A 14,470-nucleotide genomic window follows, 5' to 3' on the forward strand; every position below is an offset into this window, starting at 1 on the left:
TTTAGATTGTCTTCGTTGTATAATTGCAATATTCCTGGCACTTGCATTACCCCACAATTGTGACGCATGTGCCCAGATAGGCTTGATGATTATATTATAGAGGAGGACTCCGTGATCAAGGCTTAGCCCGGAACGGGATTTTTTTAGCCAAAGAAAATCTTTCGTTTTTAGCCTTATCTGCCCACTTTTGGTCTCAATGTGCCTTTTCCATGTCAGATGCCTGTCCATACGAACACCAAGGTATGCAACTTCTTTAGACTGAGGTATGAGTGTGAAGTTTAGATACACACTGGAGCTGTCGCTTCTATTTAGCGTAAAAGTCACATGCTTACAATTTTGCTCATTCACTTTGATGCGCCAGTCTGCCAACCACTTTACTATGTGACTCAGATGACTGTTGAGTGCACCCGACAATCTTATTGGACATTCCGAATGACAAAGGATTGCAGTGTTGTCAACAAACGTGGATGTAAAAATTTTCGGGTTCGTTGAAAGGTCAGCCGTGTATATTACATAGTATAAGGGCGGACCCAGTACGCCGGCTTTAATATTGACTTCATCAGTTAGGTAGTTTTAATATCTTACCATAAACATCCGATTTGTAAGATAAGATTCTAATAAATACTTTGTGTGAGCCTTGTGGCAGTGTGCGTTGGATTTTGTAGACAAGTCAGTCTTGCCATACTCTGTCGAACGCTTGAGCTAAACCAAGAAATATGGCTGAGCAATATTCCCGTCGTTCAAAAGCATTCCTTATTTCGCAGCTGATACGATTGACTTGGTCAATTGTGCCGTGTTTCGCACGAAAACCGAACCGATGAGCTGGAACAATATTGTTTTGCTGCAGCTGCGGCATCAATAGTTGGTAACAACAATATTGCGAAATAAGTTTATTGTGTAAATGTCACGAGTACATAGCCGTTTTTTCGAAACTACTAACTAATATTTTCCATACGATTTAATGACTTGTAAAGTTACAGTATTTGACACTTTTGCACAAATTTTAATCCCATTCTTCAATTTAATTTACTGAATTTGAACTCAATTCTTCAATTTAATTTACTAAATTGGATCGCCCCCTTAACTTACTTAGTATGAAATAGAGTTGCTTAGTAACAGAATGTCAGTTCTCTGTACTTGCTGCCTGTCTTTGGAACCTCTTACCACTAAAATTTTAAACAATCAGAGACCTTAAAAGTGAGCTGCTACATTATTTAGTTGCCCATAGTTGCTAATGCTAATATCTATTTCTGTCTTTCGTTTTACCTTTTCTCTTCTCTGCTATTTCTATACCTTCACAAATTCAACGATCCTTATATTTTATACCCTACTGAGTGCCTCTGCTAACTCCATATACTCGTACATTACTTTTAAGTCATAAATTCAAAAACTGTGAAATAACTTTTCGCGGGATTAAAATTTCGCTCTAGTTATTTTTTTCGTGAGTTGGCAGCGCTGTTAATAACATCTGGGCCAACTTTCATGTGAATGTCATTATCAGTAATATATTTACGCTTGTGTTTACCAAACGACCAAGAGTGCATTTTTCGATTTTTACAATATCTGATTTGATTGAGCAGAGAAGTGCCATCAAATTTGGTTTGCGGAATGAAATTTCGGCTGCGGAAACGTTTAGCGATTTGCAGAAGGCATTTGGTGATTCGACCATGTCGCAGAAAAATGTTTATAAGTGGTACAAAGACTTCAAAGAGGGTCGAGAACGTGCTGATGTCTTGGAGCGCTCCGGACGACCATCGACGTCAACAGATGACCAACACGTCAATAAAGTGAAGGAGTTAGTGCTCAAAAATCGTCGGTTGACTGTTAAAGACCTTACTGATATGATCGGAATATCAGAAGGATCTGTGAAAACCATTTTGAAAGACCATTTGGGCCTACGAAAAGTCAAATCTCGTTTGGTACCAAAAACTCCCAATTTCTTGGAAAAAAGTCGTCGCGTTGACTATCAGGATAGGCTCAAATGCATCATGAGACTTGGATTTATGCTTACGACCCTGAAACAACCGACCAATCAAGCGAATATCGTGCTAAAGGGGAGGCCAGACCGAAAGGAGCACGTCAAAGTCGTTCAAAAATAAAGGTCATGATGACAGTTTTTTTCGATTTTCGTGGTGTGGTGCACTATGAATTCCTTCCGCCTGGCCAAACTGTTAATAAGGAATATTATTTGAGCGTTATGCTTCGTTTACGTGAAGCAATTTGTCTAAAAGGACCAGAATTATGGGCCAACAACTCTTGGTTTTTGCATCTCGATAATGCACCGTTTCACCGACCATTTCGCCAGAAATTCCACGCATATCGTTCCGCAACCACTGTATTCGCCTGATTTGGCCCGTGTGACTTCTGGCTATTCCCAAAACTCAAGAGACCACTCCGCGGAATGCGTTTCGAGTCGATTGAGGAGATAAAAGCTGAATCGAAGAAGGTGCTGATGGCTATACCGGAAATGGACTATTTGGCATGTTTCGGGGATTGGAAAAATCGTTGGCATAAGTATATTTCATCGAGAGGGGATTATTTTGAAGGGGATGAAATTGATTTACAAGAATAAATAAAGATTTTTCATTTTACAACCAAATGCACCTTACTTTTTGCCCATGTGTTTAATCTTTGCAGCGAAATCGATTCTGCAATATTTATCGATTCGTTTGTGCCAGAAAGTATAGTTATTTTTGCAACAAAATATCTTTTTAGTATCTATGAGACGCGAACTGTGTACAGCAATAGAAAACTAAACAAAATCTACTCAGAAGATGAAAAACGTGTCTGGCTAGCGCCGAGTTTTGTGACTTCAAGTGCGCGCGCCTTTCATTGGCTCCCGCGCACTTACTCGCATTTCTTGAAGAGACATAATTGTCCAAAGAATACAAGTAATGCTGTTGTTGAAATTATGCGAAGTGGAAGTTATTTATTATTACTGATTTTTTGGTTTTATTTTTATTTTTATTATTGAATTGATTTTCCGGGAACTCACGTAGCAATTCACTTATTAGAAATCGGCTCGGAGATCACGTCCTTTATTATGTTCAATAGTTCATAGCAAACAAACAAGAAATATTCTTACTGATCACTTGTAATTTACAGTTATTGTACAAGTGCTTTGTTTTGAATTCTTTGCAAGCCACAAGTTTCATTGTACTACTGAAGGAACTAAGTGCTCCTCACAATATGCTTCGCCTTCTCTCATGGCCGAATGGAAAGGTAAAGCAAAAGCGTATGGACTTATAAGTATCTGGGTACTTATGAAAACAATGAGGTACAGATACGGGAAAGCTCTATTGTGTACGCAATTCTCTATTTTTACTCTTATTCTTACCTAAGTGTAAGTCTCAGTGTTTGCAGACGTTCTAAGTGGAAGACGAAACACAGAAATTCCGCGAAATTTTTAGTTCACGTTATTATTGAATTTTATGCGCCAAGGTGAATACGAAATCAACAGCCAGATAAAAGTAATAAGTTTACCCACAAACGTCTACTTTAATGTAATAACAAAAAGCACATATACACACACTCACACGCACACACTTTAGCACTGCATGGTGGCCATTGTTATACGTTTTCTCTTGGTTTCTAGCCCGACGACTGCTTTGCAACCTTGCGAAAATTCGGTTGTTGTGTGTTTGTATGCATTCATATATGTATGTGTAAATGTATATGTGCGTGTATATTATCACAAAAGCTTAAAGTATATAACAATGCCGTTATTTCTGTTTGTAATTATTTGTTGTTTGCCTGGTTTCCACTTTTCCTACTTGCTGGGTATGTACGGTACGTACGGTGTGGTCGGCGTACTCGCCAGCGCGCCGGCTGGTTCCCATGCATTGTTATGCCAACGAAATTTAAAGGCAACAATAAAATGTGGCTGCTCTCTGCTGGCCGCAGTTTGAACGTGCGCTTGCTGTTGCGGTCCTGCCACAGTTTTCAAACAGTCCGCACGATAATTCGCGGCAATGGCGCTGTGGCGTTGCAATTCGGTAATAAGGGCATTATTCAAAGGTACTTTTCATGCACATGTACATAGATAAGGGTATGTGTGCGTTTCTGTAGAATGTTATCTACAAACATACAAATATTGCGGATGCACGCATACATGTGTAGGTATGTATGGTATATGCTGAGGATAGGGATATTAATTTTTTCAGTTTTTGCGATATCGCGATGTTCGGGATCTCATTATTAAAATCTCAATATCTCGGGATCAGTATGGGGACTAGCCTCGGAGCTAGTATCGGGATTAACCTCGGGACTAGTTTCGGGGCTTAGATACTCATTATTCTGCAAGAAATTTACTCGAAGAAAATGCATTAATATCGATGTTTTCGAGATCTCATTATTAGAATTTTGGCTTCCAGGGACTAGTCGCGAGATTAGCCTCGGGACTAGTTTCGGGACTTAGATACTTATTATTCTGCAACAAGCTTATCCGAAGAAAATGCATTAATATCGAGATTTTCGAGATCTCGTTATTAGAATTCCGGATTCCCGGGAACTAATATCGAGATTTGTCTCGGAAATCTCGGGCGTAGTTATTCAATATTTTGCAACAAGTTAACTCGAAACAAATACATCAATACCGATTGAGAAGCCTACCATATAAAAACTAATAGAGACGTATCTCTTGAATATTTTTTTTAATTTAAATTTATACCCAATTAATAATTCTTAAGTATGTACATATTTAATAAGCTAACTTATGGTATCTTGAAAACAAAAAAATTATCGATACAAAAAAAAAAATTAAAAGTATATAAATGTCTTTTTTGCAGGGTGAAAGAATTTCATATATTTTGTAACCTCGCACAAATAAGCGGAACAAGCGGAAAGTAGTAGGTGTAATACATACTCACTATTGTTAAAATAAAAAAATCTAGTAAGACAGTGTAACTTTTTACAATAAAGGCATACATATGCATGACATTCTTTTTATACAAAAAATGCAAATCCAAAAACATTCGAAAACAGTGCATTCCCTCTTAACCACCGCACGCCTAGGGAACTGAAAAATTTGGCCGCTTATGGGAGGTGTCTTCTTGTGAGAAAAGTGTAAAAGAAATAATAACATATTATGGGAGGGTACACCACTCAAGAGAAAAAAGATTTTAAAATTGAAATAAAAAAAAAATTGGATTTTTTTAATTTAAATTTAATTTAAAATTTTTTTAATATTTTTAATTAAAAAAAATGTTTAATATTTAATTTTTTAATATTTTTAATTAATTTTTTTTTTATTGTAATTTCTTTAATTTATTATAAAATCTCTTTAATTTAATTTAATTTAAAAAAAATTTTAATATGTTTAATTAAAAAAATTGTTTAATATTTTTAATTTAAACCTTTTTTTTAATTTATAGAATTTAAAAAAATTTAATTTAAAAATTTTGTATGGTTTTGTGGTGTGTACTAAAAATTGTGAGCTTCAAGAAAAGCTAATAATTGTTATGTGAAAGTTAACGTGTTGTAGGAGGGTTGTCCGCTCAAGAGAAAAAATTAAAATATATTTGAGCCGCTCAATGCACCCATTGATTAACTCCACTTTTTGAAAAATCTTAAATTTAAGCCCTTGGTATAGTCATAACCTTTTATATTTATAATAACTTTCCTGAATAATAAATATTAGCACCGTTAAATGGCAAATTTTTTTGGCAACTGAATAATAAGTAATTCATTTCAGGAGCCATTTCGATTAACTCAATACTCTAATATAAATCGTTTCAGTACATAAAGACTTACGCTGCAAACTTCGAAAAAATAAAAACATATTCGGATTCGTCGTATACCGGTCAAAACAGAAATATTAAAACCATCTTAAGTTTATTGAAACTTGTTCAACGCACGCAAATCACAGCTGAATCAATTGACATTAAATTTTTGGTAAGTGGACACAGCTATTTGCCCAACGACTCAGATTTTGCCATTATTAAGTCATGTGCGAAAAAAAAATCACAACATTTTTTCACCAGATGATTGGTACCATATAATCAAAACGTGTAAAAAGAAAGCGCCGTTTCATTTAATCCAAATGACTCACCAAGATTTTTTGCCAACAAAACCTTTAGAACAGTCTATCATTAACAGAAAAGTAACCGTCACAGGGCTTCCAGTTAAAAAGGTCTAATCCCTATCTCATACAATTCAAACGTGACTATAATGAAGATACAGAATTTCAAGCCCTTAATATAAGAAAATGGGAGGATGGTTCCATGTGTAGAAGTCCACTCAAGTGGGGAAACTTACTGATCGCCATTCCCTTGGGAATGGCCAGGACGATTCTTCTGCATATGGTTAAAGCAGCTCACAACGGCCGGGATTAGCCCACGTATCCTCTGGGAAGCTTCCGAACACCCGTTCGGGAGTGAGCTAACGTGAGAAGCCCAAACATTCCAGGGTAGCTGGTTGTGCGTTGGGTTTGGGACTCACCACTTAAAAATCCCCCTCAATGAAAAGTTTAAAAAAGCCTCGGATGAAACCTCCCTATACTGATGACGACCACTGCAAACGAAATAAGGATTATGATTTGAGGGCATGACCCTGGAATGTCCGGTCCCTTAATGGGGAAGGTGCCTCTGCCCGGCTGGTTGATGTCCTCGTGAGAGTAAAGGCTGACATCACTGCCATCCAAGAGATGCGATGGACGGGGCAAGGCAAGAAAGCCATAGGACCTTGCGACGTCTACTACAGCTGCCATATAAAGGAGCGCAAATTCGGTGTCGGATTTGTTGTGGGAGAGAGACTTCGTCGCCAAGTACTGTCGTTCACTCCGGTGGACGAGCGTCTCGCAATAATCCGCATCAAAGCGCGATTTTTTAACATTTCGCTAATTTGCGCCCACGCCCCGATGGAAGAGAAGGACGATACGACCAGAGATTCCTTCTATGAGCGCTTGGAACGTTCCTATGAGCGCTGCCCCCGCCACGACATAAAAATCGTGCTTGGCGACTTTAACGCCAGGGTGGGCAAGGAGGGAATTTTTGGTCCCACAGTGGGAAAATTCAGCCTGCACAACGAAGCATCCGGTAACGGACAGAGGCTGATCGACTTCGCAGGGGCCCGAAACATGGTAGTCTGCAGCACCAGATTCCAGCATACAAAAATACATCATCGGAACATTACCTTGTTGCAGCCAAACTGCGCACACGCCTCTGTGCAGCAAAAAACGTGCATCTACCTACGCAAAGAATGTTCGACTTCGAAAAGCTGCAATCACAACAGACAGCCAGAAGATTCGCCACTCGACTCTCACTCCTGCTCTCAGAGAGTACTGCCCACCCAACCGGCATGCACGAGCAATGGAGCAACATTTCTCGTTCCCTAGGTATCGCTGCCGAAGAAGAAATCGGATTCCGGCGAGCCGAAAAAAAAGTTGGTACGACGAGGAATCTCATGCTGCCGCAGAAAGAAAGGATGCCGCCTATAGAGCTACGCTGCGATCGGGCGCAACGCGAGCCATGTGGGATCGCTACAGAGAGCTAAAAAAGGAAGAGAGACGTATTATCCGAAAGAAGAAACGAGAGGCCGAAATACGTGAGTGCGAGGAGCTTGAGATGCTGGCCAACAGGAAAAACGCACGAAAATTCTATCAGAAAGTTCGGCGGCTTACAGAAGGTTTCAAGACCGGTGCGTTTTCCTATAAGAACAAAGACGGCGATCTGGTGACTGACGTCCAGAGCATCCTTGAATTATGGAGGGAACGCTTCCCGAACCTGCTAAATAGTGATAGCTGCGCATGTTACAGAGAATGTGAAGATCTCGATACCCCAATCGTCGACGACGGAATTGACGTTCCGCTACCCGACCATGACGAGGTGAGAATAGCGATAACGCGGCTAAAGAACAACAAAGCCGCGGGCGCCGACGGAGTGCCGCTGAGCTATTCAAACATGGCGGCGAGGAGCTGGTAAGGTGCATGCATCATCTCCTATGCAAAATATGGTAGGATGAAAGAATGCCTGCCGATTGGAATTTAAGTGTGCCCTGCCCAATCCATAAGAAGGGGGATCCTGCAATTTGTGCCAATTACCGCGGGATTAGTCTTCTACATATCGCCTATAAGGTTCTAGCGAGCGTATTGTGTGAAAGGCTGAAGCCCACCGTCAACCAACTGATTGGCCCTTATCAGTGTGTCTTTAGGCGTGGAAAGTCTACCACCGACCAAAATTTACAATACGCCAAATCCTGGAAAAGACCCACGAAAGGAGAATCGACACACATCATCTTTTCGTCGACTTCAAAGCTGCATTCGACAGAACGAAAAGGAGTCATCTGGATGCCGCGATGTCTGAATTTGGTATCCCCACAAAACTAATACGACTTTGCAAGATGACGTTGCTCTGCACCAACAAGGCCATCAGAATTGGGAAGGACCTCTCCCAGCCGTTTGATACCAAACGAGGTTTCAGACAGGGTGACTCCCTGTCGTGTGACTTCTTTAACCTGATGTTGGAGAGCATCGTACGAGCCGCAAAACTTAATCGCTCAGGCACAATAGTTTTATGCAGGAATTATTGTAGTTTTTGTATAAAAAAAGCAAATCCAAAAACAATAGAAAACAGTGTATTCTCTCTTAACCGGACACCTCAGGTACTGAAAAAATTTTCCGCTCATGGGAGGTGTCTGCTTTGGTTTTTTAATTCAATCTTTTTTTATTTAAATTATTATTTTTTTTACAATAATTTTAATTAAAAATTGTTTTAGGGATTTGTGGTATGTACTGAAAGTTGTCCGCTCAAGAAAAAAAGTTAAAAAGATATGTAAAAAAATTCTTAGGTATGTGTAACTTTTACTAAAAATAGAAAAAAAGTTTCCGCTTATATTAAAAATAAAACAAAAACAAATACATTCAAACATATTTTCTAAAAATCTAAAATCAATGTTGTATTTTTTACTATAAGAAGATATTTTTCTGGCACAATTTCCTATGCTTCGCAAGAAATTGCAAATCCCGAAATTGTTCTACCACATTTCAGAGTTTAAAAATACTTAAAAAGTGAAACCCCGGTATCCCAGAACTCACATCCCTAGTTTATCTTCAAGGCCTCCGCGTGTAGATTTGTATAAAAAGCAATTATGTGGGTGGGCACAACAAATATACTTAAGTGTAGGTAAATATGTTTTTATATATGCATATAATAATACACTTATACACACGCTTTTGTTTTTTATACTTTTGCTCAACCAACGTGGCCACTTTCTGCGCTTTTGCCTTTCCATGCGCTTTCTTCTTTTCGCTGGTACTTTTTTTCGCTTTCTGTAGTTGATAATTGCGTAAATCGCACGCAAGTGGTGTAATTTGCGAAAAATATATCCTTGTCTTGTTACCAGCTTTAAATTCCAAGCAAAAAAAAATTAAAATTTTTTCTATCAAACTAATTTATCGCTTCTTCGTGAAAGTAGGTGTGAAACTTTTTTAAAGGAGTTATTTTTTTGCTTCGACAGCATAAAAAAACAAACAAAAAAATTCTAAATCTGCTTTAGAGTTTACTTCCTCGGCAACTAACATTTATTAATACTCGCATGTGAGGGAAACCATCAGATTATAAAAATAATTTCCCTCTGTCATCCTGCCCAGTTTTGAAGCAGTCTAGCATTGATTTACAATTTTTCATAAATTATTGCCTCACTTACCGCTCTATCGCCCAGATTCCGCACACGACAGTGAAGCAAGGCTGCTTGTCCAACTGTCGCTGTCACTTCTCGTCTCGACGAGTTGTCAAAGTAGGGCTGGGAGTAAGGTGTTTCCCAGTAGTGGGGCGGCACATCGCCACAAATAGTTTTTGTCTCTGTAAATAATAAAGAAGAGTATAAAAATTAAAAAACGAATTAAAGGATGTGATTATTAAACATTATTCGTGCTTTAAAGTGTGAGAATTTGTATCATTCTCTCAAACCAGGAAAAAATGCCATATTGGAACCCTCACTGCTCAAAAGTAAATCAGACTACACAGTCCCCGACCTTAATTTCAGGAAGGACTTTATGGTACGATTTCCACTGAGAGCAGAATAGAAGTTGATTGGAAGATAAGATATTGAAATCTACACTGACTGTTCTAAGATGAACTGTGGTGTGGGAGCTGGTTTCCATTCGGAGCTACTCAACCTATCTCAGTCAATTCGACTTCCTGACTATGCCAGCGTGTTTCAGGCAGAAATACTAGCCATCAAAGAAGCTTGCGAATCACTAAAACACTACAAAGAATTTGGTGCAAGAGAAGCTATCTTTTCAGACAGTCAAGCAGCTATTTATTACGACCTTAGATTCCAATTCCATTTCACTCAAGTTAGTTTTACAGTGCAGAAAGGAACTAGAGCCGCTTGGTCATTGGCTTCAAATTACTCCGATATAAGTTCCCGGTTATAGGTACATAGAGGGTCATAAGATGGCAGATGAGCTAGTAAGAAAAGATTCGGCACTAGACATAACAGAGGCGGTGGCGGTCGCTAGCCCTTTTAACACAATAAAAACATGCATTGCTTCATTTTACTATGCAGTAGCTGAAAGAAGGTGGAAGCAAATAAATACGTGTAGTATGTAGTACAAGATAAACATTCACGTCGCACAGCATCCAAAGGACGAATTATCTGTTAAGATGTTCTCGACGAAACATTTCACGCATCACTGCAACCCTTACAGGTCACTGGAAAGTAGGGGATCACACAGCCAGACTTAAGCTCCCTTTCAATTCCATCTGCAGAAGCTGTGAAACGGAAGGAGCGAAAGAAAGTCTTTTCCACTATTTATGCGAATGTCCAAGTCTAGCTAGAGCAAGACTTCGCTCTTTCGTCTTAACCTCAGACATAGAGAAAAAAGGTTTGCTGCTATACCTAGATCTAATGAATCTGACTTAAGAAAACAACAAGAAGACATATTGCACGAGAACAGTGGTAGTAAAACGACGCTATTCGCTAATTACGAATATTTCAGCAGGAACACTCAACCACTGCAAGAACAACAACAACCACACTACCATATCATACCGTGCAAGAATGTAGGTAATATATGGGATGGTTCCTCATACGTAGCAGAAGTGCCTTCATACACTTGCTATTGTGTATTGATAATCAACGTTGTCCATTGACCACGCGATTCTAAAGATCATATTTTATCAACCATAAAAGATATAATTATATTTGATATATATAATTTAGAGCAATTTAAATTTTTTCACGGCATGTGTTTATCTGAAGGAAGCATTTTTATTTTTTTTTTAATACGATATCGAATAGGCGGAAGCCGCACAATGGGAATTTTTCGATAAATTTCGTTCAAAAGTCCTAGAGAAGGCAATTTTTGGCCAATATTAACAAGTTTTATTAATGCTCATAAATAATTTTGGGGGAAATTTAGGTCCGAATTAAATTTTTTTATTATATGAAAGCAAGACGAAAGTAAATGAGGAACTAGCTTTAGGAACGCGGTCGATATGTGAACACTCAAGCTCGTACAAAACTGCCAAAATTATGCTCACGACTTGGAATACAAAATCTGCACACTTAATTTTATCACTGCTGAAATCTAGACACTGGAAATGAATGCTATAAACCATCCATTGCGATTTGAAAGAACCATAATGAGGAAAATCAACGGTCCCACATATTCAGCTAGCCAAACAGCACGTATCGCATCCGTTACAACAACGAAATCGAATACCTTAATGGTGGTGAAAATGTAATACGTTCTACTAAAGCGCAGCGGATATGATGGATTGGACACGTCCATCAAAAGAATGCCCAACGAAAGAATATAAAAAAGGGTGTTTACTTTGCGCCCAATTGGAGGAAGAAAGAGAGGCCAACCAAGAAAGAGATGACTTAATGCCGTCGAAGTAGACTTAAAAGCGATTAATGTTCGTAATTGGTGAAATGAGGGAAGAAAGAGACTGAATTGGAGGAGGATTGTTGATGAAGCTATGGTGCGCCGCAGACTGTGCAGCTAAGAGAGATAGAGAGAGAGAGGAAATTTTGCAAAATATGGTTGTAGTACTGACGGGACACTGTCTCCCCCCACATCACGCAGCCGAAATGGGATTAGTCCAGAGCGATGAGTGTAACAGACCAACGAAGCGAATTCTAGGGGTTTAGAAATGTGACATCTGATAAAAGGCTGAACGGATTGTTAAAACTCGCGAATACGTGTATTGAGAATTACATAAAATAATATCTTCGACTTCAGATACGTAGCACTAGTAGCACAATGGACCCTAAGAGTCTAAGGGATATATTTCTATAGATCAGCAAGAAGTAGCTAACCTATTTATAAAGCGCAACTAAGCTCTTCAAGCAACTAAAAATGGTATTTTTTTTATGGGGTTAGGGGTAAGTAGAGGCCCGAAAAAGAGATGATTTACGAGAATTTCTATTTGCTAGTCACATGTTCTGTTTTACAAAAATAAAAACATATCTAGCATTAACTCATCACGTTTCGACTTGACTTTAGCAAAATTTCAAACAAAAAAAATTATTAATTTTTAAAGTTATCGCTGTTTGTGTGGAGCCCGTTTCTCCAGAAGTCCCTTGCGGTGCTCATCACAAATCCTTAGAGATTCATTCCTTTTAAATCAATCGGGCAAGAGAAATTAGTTTTACTAATAGATAATTTTGTGCCTGATAGAAGCTTTTTTTTCTCATTTAACAATATGGCGGCCTCAGGAAATATTTTTCAGATTTGCGAAAAAAACCGAAAATTAATTGTTTAAAAAATCGAAAATTTTCAAAAAAATCCTTCGATCAGGCACGAGTTTTTGATGCAGTAAAAATTTTATGGAAATCCATAAAGAGGTTTTTTAATTACAGTGATCGCTAGTTTAAAAAACATGGTTTTGAGAAAAACGCATTAAAAGTTTCGCTATCACCGCCGGAGCGTCCGAGCGCTCTTTGTTAATTGTTGAATAACTCGAAAATAATTTGTCGGATTCACTCCAAGTTTTCACACAATATTTTAAAGATAGTATACTTTAATAAAATGAAAAAGAAAGAAATAATACAAATCCTTAAAAATTCTGACTACCCCTAACCCCTTAACTATAATGCAAACATTCAATAATTTTTAGATTTTGAAGGATTGATTTTACCCTCTTAGAAATGAGTCTGAAAAACATTAAGGGTTGTTTCGCGAAATGTGGGATTATTTCTTGATATTTTTTAACCATTTGTTATTAAAGTTTAAATCTTAAAAACATAAATTTTTAGCCCTAAAATGATAATATAAAAAATAATAAAAATATCAGATATTTAGTTGGCCTTATAATTTGCTTATGCGTTGTATAGCTGGCTCATTGAATGGCAATTATGACCAATTTAGGTTCTCCTGCTATTTTCGCAGTGCATGACCCCCAAATCTCGGCTTTTTCCTCGTGAGTCAATCTTTGAATATCGCCATTTTGACGAATTTAATACCTGAAACAACAATGCATACTTGTGCATGTGGCATATTTACATGTACGTGTACAAATACATGCTTTTACATATTTACAAAGAATTTAATTCAAAACCAACATCTTTCTTGCGTTTTAATATTTTTTTGTTTGGAATGGTAAGCCGACATTAACCGTAGCCTTGGTTTCAGGCGCGTGGACACAAATAATCAAAAAAAAATCCTGAAAATAAATCATAATTTCCTTTTATTACTCGAAATTGTAAACAAACTTTTCCTGCTGTTCATTTGTGTTGAAAATACTTTTCCTGCAAAATCAACGCACACACCAGCCGCAGTCGATGTTCCTTTACAAGGCAACCGCAAATGGTTCCGCAAACAAATACAAGTCCACATTGCATTTCACACGACTTCTTCATCATGCGTACGAGTATATTACGCAACAACAGCCGAACAAAAGCCGCGGCACAATAAAAGCCGCTTACAAGCGACCAAAGAATGAAAATGCGGAAAATACAAAAATTCGCTACCGCCGTCGAAGCCTGAAATACGCTGCCATAAGGGAGAAATAAAATCGTAGTTGAACAAACAAAAACAGAAAAAGGAACAAAAACAAAAAAGCAGGGAGGGAAAATACGCAGCAAACCGCTTAAATTTTAGCGTTTCATTGGAGCAACATTTTTGGGAAATTGCTGGAGCGATAAATTCATGCTGGACCAGTGGGTCAACACGGCAACATTTGGCCATTGAATGGAGCTTACAAGCCATTTCGGCAGTCGCGCTACAATGAAACACAAAAGTGTGGTAAGGGTGTTGTTGTTGCAGATGTAGTTAAACAGCGCGAGGTTATTAGGTTTCGTAGTGCGCGCGTGTGTGCAAAGTTGTACATACATACATATGAACAAATACAATGTACAAATTAGCAACATAAACGAGTACATACTAAATATGTGCTAAGCACAGATACGACTGACACACGTACACACACACACACATACATACAATATATGCACTTATGTGCGCTTTTAACAAAACCACTTAACTGACTTTAGCTGATTATAATTTTTTGTTCAATGAATTCGC

Source organism: Anastrepha ludens, chromosome 2 (assembly GCF_028408465.1).
Source record: "Anastrepha ludens isolate Willacy chromosome 2, idAnaLude1.1, whole genome shotgun sequence".
NCBI lineage: Eukaryota > Metazoa > Arthropoda > Insecta > Diptera > Tephritidae > Anastrepha > Anastrepha ludens.